Source organism: Coregonus lavaretus (assembly GCF_964263955.1).
Source record: "Coregonus lavaretus genome assembly, chromosome: 6".
Classification (NCBI taxonomy): domain Eukaryota; kingdom Metazoa; phylum Chordata; class Actinopteri; order Salmoniformes; family Salmonidae; genus Coregonus; species Coregonus lavaretus.
Window position 1 is genome coordinate 41,202,756 of NC_139993.1, and position 7,016 is coordinate 41,209,771.

Consider the following 7,016-nt stretch of genomic DNA (forward strand, 5'->3'; position numbering starts at 1 on the left):
TGGGGAAAAAAAGTAGTTAGTCAGCCACCAATTGTGCAAGTTCTCCCACTTAAAAAGATGAGAGAGGCCTGTAATTTTCATCATAGGTACACGTCAACTATGTTTTGTTTCTGGTGTCCTTTGACAGCTATTTGGTCTTGGCCATAGTGGAGTTTGGAGTGCGACTGTTTGAGGTTGTGGACAGGTGTATTTTATACTGATAACAAGTTCAAACAGGTGCCATTAATACAGGTAACAAGTGGAGGACAGAGGAGCCTCTTAAAGAAGAAGTTACAGGTCTGTGAGAGCCAGAAATCTTGCTTGTTTGTAGGTGACCAAATACTTATTTTCCACCATAATTTGCAAATAAATTCATTAAAAATCCTCCAATGTGATTTTCTGGAGAATTTTTTTATCATTTTGTCTGTCATAGTTGACGTGTACCTATGATGAAAATTACAGGCCTCTCTCATCTTTTTAAGTGGGAGATCTTGCACAATTGGTGGCTGACTAAATACTTTTTCCCCCACTGTCCTTCACATCTAGACTTCCTGGGCTAACTTTCTGCAGGTTTGGGGAATTTCAGGGGTGTGAAAAGGTGTTCTCATCAGAAGGGCCCCTATCGGGAGCTCTGTGGGTGGATTAAAAGAGAAGGGAATACAGTGATGGAATATTAATTGTATGCGTCGTGTGTCAGCAAGCAGGGGCCCGGAGAAGGGGCCTGGAGAAGGGGCCCGGCCTGGTCCCACAGGAAGGCCTGTCAGAAGCAGGGAGAGACAGGCAGGAGAAGCCCCTGACCTTTGCTGTCAGACGGTGGGGTGTGGGGATGAAGCCCAAAGCCCCCTGACACCCCCATGTCCCCTGGTGGGACCACACTGCTCCTTCCCTGACAGACAGACACCAGACTCAGATGTGCTCTGGGGTTCCACTCTAGAATGGCTGTGATCTCTTCCGTCACACAGCCGCTGACGAGAGTGTCACCAGCTACCAGTCCTACATCCCTACCCAGCCAGGCACCATGAGAGTCCCGGCAGAAAAATATGGTCTGGAAAGAAACTCCAGCTGGGGATAATGGCTCGGGACACACGTCACTTCAACTCACTCTAATTTTCTCACTTTCATACTATAGAACAGGAAAGAGATATACTTTACAGCTTTCATAGAAAATGTCATCAATACAGAACGTTAATGAACAATTCCTCTTCATTAGTATGTCATTGGTAAGTAATAATGACAGCAGCACATAATACATTATATTAATATTTTCAACATGAATAGGCCTATCTTGTTTATATGGATGTTCGCTAACTGAAAAAGATATGATTCACTGTTGGCAACCACACTGAACAGTATATAGTCACTGTATGCACTCATTCCAACACACACCCACACAAACACAACCCCCCCCCCCCCGTTGGAGCCTTGACACATGGCAAACAGCTATCTGGAAACCAAAGCTACCAGCTCTTTACACTTCTCATTAATTATGACCTCAACAAAAGGCATCCAGAGGCAGTGGAACAGATAGCTCTTTGAGTGTGACACCGTCACAGTGTAACGCTATTTCCTTAAGTCTGACAAATTAAGTACTGGCACTGCAAATCACCCACAGGTTAAAAAATAAAAAATGTGTCAAATCCAATTGCCTCTTCCTCTATTTTTGTTGTCACACAGCAGCAGGGGCAGGGAAACCTCTATGAGTGACAGGGCCCTCTCAGCTCGTGTTATCCTCCAGTAAAGGCCTCACACCTCACCGCTTGGCCAACACCTTGCTGTGCAGGTACAAGGCTGCTGGCTAGCTGTCGGGATGAGTTTTCACTAGCCACACGCACAGTCAAACTCTCTCAGCTTGGCTTCAACACTGTTCCCCCTTATTGTCATCACAGGAGCGAACCAGAACAGTCAGACTCAAACGTGTGCCAGTGGTGGCTGCCTTGAAGCACAGGCTGGGGCCAGAGGGGACATACGAACCAGATCTGATTTTAGAAGATACCAGAGTACAAAGTGTAAATAACTGTCAACAATGGAAATATTCTCCCCATATATCCATCTTTTGTTTTGTCATCCACACAGGGCAGTGTACTAGGTTAGGAGGCTGTGGTGCTGTGTTAACAACAGGAGAGGGAGAGAAGAGAGGAGCAGAGGAAAGGAGTAGAGAGGAGCGTGGAGGAGACTGGAGAGGAGAGACGAGTGTGGAGTTGACAGCCAGCGTGCCTGTCCCACACTGGGGACACAGAGGCGAGCTGACAGCAGCTGGGTCGCCGTGGCAGCTCCCAGACAGACAGACAGACAGACAGGCAGCCAGCAGGAAGTCACAGTCATGCTGCCCAACTGCACTGGGGAGCACTGGCACTCTCTCTCCTCTTTCTCTCTGCCGACCCTCAGCTCATGCTGAGCAGCTCTGACTGGAGCCATCATCACCTCCATCTACTTTGACCCCCAATGCCAGACACACATCCACCCTCTCTGCCTGCCTGCCTGTCATCCCTACCTCCCTGCCTGGTCCTGCCGTCGTCAGAACCTCCTGGCAAGTTCCAGAACCCTGTCCAAAGCAAGACATGGATGAACTCATGAGCCCATTTCATTTATTTCAGTCATGAAACTCTGATGAAGACATTTTGCTGGCGAAACGTTGGTTAACAAATGATTGCATCGGAGCTACTCGAACAGGAGTCGGCAACAGGCGGTGGGAGATTTTTTGGGCAAAAACAAAATTGTAGAATCACCAGGAATTCAGCAAAATAATTATATCTGAAGTATTCCCTCAAATAAATAAAAATTGGCTCAATCAAGCTAGTCGTCTTGACTACTTATGTAATTCTCACTGGCACCAAAAGTTTAAAAAGTGTTGATAGGGGACAGAATGCGGTGGGACCATCAAATAATTGTTATATACTACATTACTCTTACAGAATTTCCACGTGGGCGAGGATATTGGAAATGTAATCAAAGGCTATTGGATGACAACTTGGTTTTAACCAGGACATAAAAATGTATAACTGACTTTTTCCGACATAATATAGCTACAGCAGATCCCCTTATTGTTTGGGACACTTTTAATTGTGCCTTTAGAAGCCATGCAATTCAGTACTCATCTTTAAAACAAAAGCAATTAAGGTCAAAATAATTCATATTAACAAAGGAAATAGAGGGACTAACAGTACAGATAGCAATAAAAACTGTACCTTAGAGCAAAAAGAAATGGAGGAACTTATTCAAGTGTAATATATTATAAAAACAAACTGAACTGGATGGAATATGGGGAAAAATGCACCAAATTATTTTTAAATCTTCAACATAGAAATGCTACCAATGTCACCCACCCAAACAATATTTGAAAGAGGAAGCAGAGTACTTTAAGCATTTGTTTTCGTTTCAGTATCCTCCATCTCCACTAATCAAAGTTAATTGTAAGGATTTTTTTTCTATTAATAATGTAAAATTAACAGCTGTACAGAAAGACTCATGTGAAGGCCAAATTACAGAGGAGGAACTTCTTGATGCAATTAAAGCCTTTAAGTCCGAGGTATACCAAACCTTTTTTGATGTACTCAGAGGACCGGTATATGCATGTTTTAACCACTCCTATAAAAATGGTAGATTATCAGATACTCAACAAGAAGGTCTGATTTCATTATTACTGAAACAGGACCCAAGTGGTAAATATAAAGATCCAGTCAATTGAAAAAATTGGAGGCCCCTTACACTTCAGTCGTGATGCAAAAAATTATAGCAAAATGCATAGCGCAAGGAAATAAAAAGGTATTGTCGGATATTATTCATCCTAATCAGACAGGTTTTTTACATGGACAATACATTGGAGATAATATAAGACAAGTACTGGAAACAATAGAACATAAAGTATGAAAATGTATGCACTCACTAACTGTAAGTTGCTCTGGATAAGAGTGTCTGCTAAATGACTAAAATTTTAAAATAATGAAAAATCGGGGAAACCAGGCCTGGTATTCATAGCTGACTTATAAAAGGCTTTTGATAAAGTACAACTGGAGTTTATATATAAATACTTCAATTTTGGAGAATCTCTTATAAAATGGGTTAAAGTTATGTATAGTATCCCTAGGTGTAAAATAGCAAATAATGGCTACTTCTCAGAAAGTAATAAACTGTCAAGAGGAGTAAAACAAGGTTGTCCACTATCGGCATATCTATTTATTATGGCCATCGAAATGTTAGCTATTCAAATCAGATCCAACAAAAATATCAAGGGCCTAGAAATCCAGGGCTTAAAAACAAAGGTGTCATTGTACGCTGATTATTCATGTTTTCTTTCAAATTAACAATTTGGATCCCTCCACAGCCTCATAGAGGATACTTTTTCTAACCTCTCTGGATTGTATCAATGAAAAATAAAACTTTTACATTACCGTGTAGTTTACCAATAAAATTGTCTGATGGTGAAGTGGACATACTTGGTATTCATATCCCAAAAGAAAGAAATGATCTCACTACAATCAATGTTTATAGAAAGTTAGCAAAAATAGATAAGATCTTGCTACCATGGAAAACACCTGTCTATTTCTGGAAAAATCACCCTGATTAACTCTTTAGTCATATTCCAGTTTACCTATTTACTTATGGCCTTTTTAAATTACATGAGCAACAAATATTCCATTTTATTTGTAATGGCAAGCCAGACAAAATTAAACGGGCCTATTTATATAATGAATATGAATTCAGAGGGCAGAAATTATTCAATATTAAAGCATTAGACCTCTCACTAAAGGCTTCAGTCATACAAAAGTTATACTTAAATCTGAACTGGTTCTCTAGCAGATTAGTAAGAATGTCACACCCCATGTTCAAGAATGGCTTTTTTCCCTTTATTCAGATTACCTCTCATTTTCGGTTATTTGAAAATAAAATGATTTCCAGAAAATTGTTATTTTTAAAACAAGCCATAGAAAGTTGGTTGCAAGTTCAGTTTAATCCACCAGAAAAGACAGAACAAATATTACAACAAATATTATGGTTAAACTCAAATATACTAATTGATTAAAAAAAACAATATTTTTTGGAAAATTATTTGAAAAACTGTATAATCTTTGTAAATTATATCATAAATAGGACTGGTGGAGTTATGTCACACATGCAGCTAACAAAAATATATGGAAATGTCTGCTATACTCAAAATTACAACCAACTAATTGCAGCATTACCGCAAAAATGGAAGAGGCAAGTGGAAGGGGGAGAAAGTCGGCCCTGCATTAAAGACCAAAATTGGTTAAAGAAAATTGTGACAAATAAAAAAGTATTCGAGTTTCATATAAAGACCAAAAATTCACAGCTGTGCCATATACACTCCCAGTGAAAAGTTTTAGAACACCTACTCATTCAAGGGTTTTTCTTTATTTGTACTATTTTCTACATTGTAGAATAATAGTGAATACATCAAAACTATGAAATAACACATATGGAATCATGTAGTAATAAAAAAGTGTTAAACAAATCAAAATATATTTTATATTTAAGATTGTTCAAAGTAGCAACCCTTTGCCTTGATGACAGCTTTGCACACTCTTGGCATTCTCTCAACCAGCTTCATGAGGTAGTCACCTGGAATGCATTTCAATTAACAGGTGTGCCTTGTTAAAAGTTAATTTGTGGAATGTATTTCCTTCTTAATGCGTTTGAGCCAATCAGTTGTGTTGTGACAAGGTAGGGGTGGTATACAGAAGATAGCCCTATTTGGTAAAAGACCAAGTCCATATTATGGCAAGAACAGCTCAAATAAGCAAAGAGAAATGACAGTCCATCATTACTTTAAGACATGAAGGACAGTCAATCCGGAACATTTTAAGAACTTTTAAAGTTTCTTCAAGTGCAGTCGCAAAAACCATCAAGCGCTATGATGAAACTGGCTCTCATGAGGACAGCCACAGGAAAGGAAGACCCAGAGTTACCTCTGCTGCAGAGGATAAGTTCATTAGAGTTAACTGCACCTCAGATTGCAGCCCAAATAAATGCTTCACAGAGTTCAAGTAAAAGTCACATCTCAACATCAACTGTTCAAAGGAGACTGCGTGAATCAGGCCTTCATGGTCGAATTGCGTGAAGAAACCACTACTAAAGGACATCAATAAGAAGAAGAGACTTGCTTGGGCCAAGAAACACGAGCAATGGACATTAGACTGGTGGAAATCTGTCCTTTGGTCTGATGAGTCCAAATTTGAGATTTTTGGTTCCAACCGCCGTGTCTTTGTGAGACGCAGAGTAGGTGAACGGATGATCTCCGCATGTGTGGTTCCCACCGTAAAGCATGGAGGAGGAGGTGTGATGGTGTGCGGGTGCTTTGCTGGTGACACTGTCTGTGATTTATTTAGAATTCAAGGCACACTTAACCAGCATGGCTACCACAGCATTCTGCAGCGATACGCCATCCCATCTGGTTTGCGCTTAGTAGGACTATCATTTGTTTTTCAACAGGACAATGACCCAAAACACACCTCCAGGCTGTGTAAGGGCTATTTGACCAAGAAGGAGAATGATGGAGTGCTGCATCAGATGACCTGGCCTCCACAATCACCCGACCTCAACCCAATTGAGATGGTTTGGGATGAGTTGGACCGCAGAGTGAAGGAAAAGCAGCCAACAAGTGCTCAGCATATGTGGGAACTCCTTCAAGACTTTTGGAAAAGCATTCCTCATGAAGCTGGTTGAGAGAATGCCAAGAGTGTGCAAAGCTGTCATCAAGGCAAAGGGTGGCTACTTTGAACAATCTCAAATATAAAATATATTTTGATTTGTTTAACACTTTTTTGGTTACTACATGATTCCATATATGTTATTTCATAGTTTTGATGTCTTCACTATTATTCTACAATGTAGAAAATAGTAAAAATAAAGAAAAACCCTGGAATGAGTAGGTGTATCCAAACTTTTGACTGGTACTGTATATTTACAAAAACATATATGGGGGATTGGAAATGATGCAGACAATTACATTGATGGAAGCCACAATCTATCTGCAATATTAAAGCTGATTTACCCAGTAAAGAAATATTAAAAATTACTAT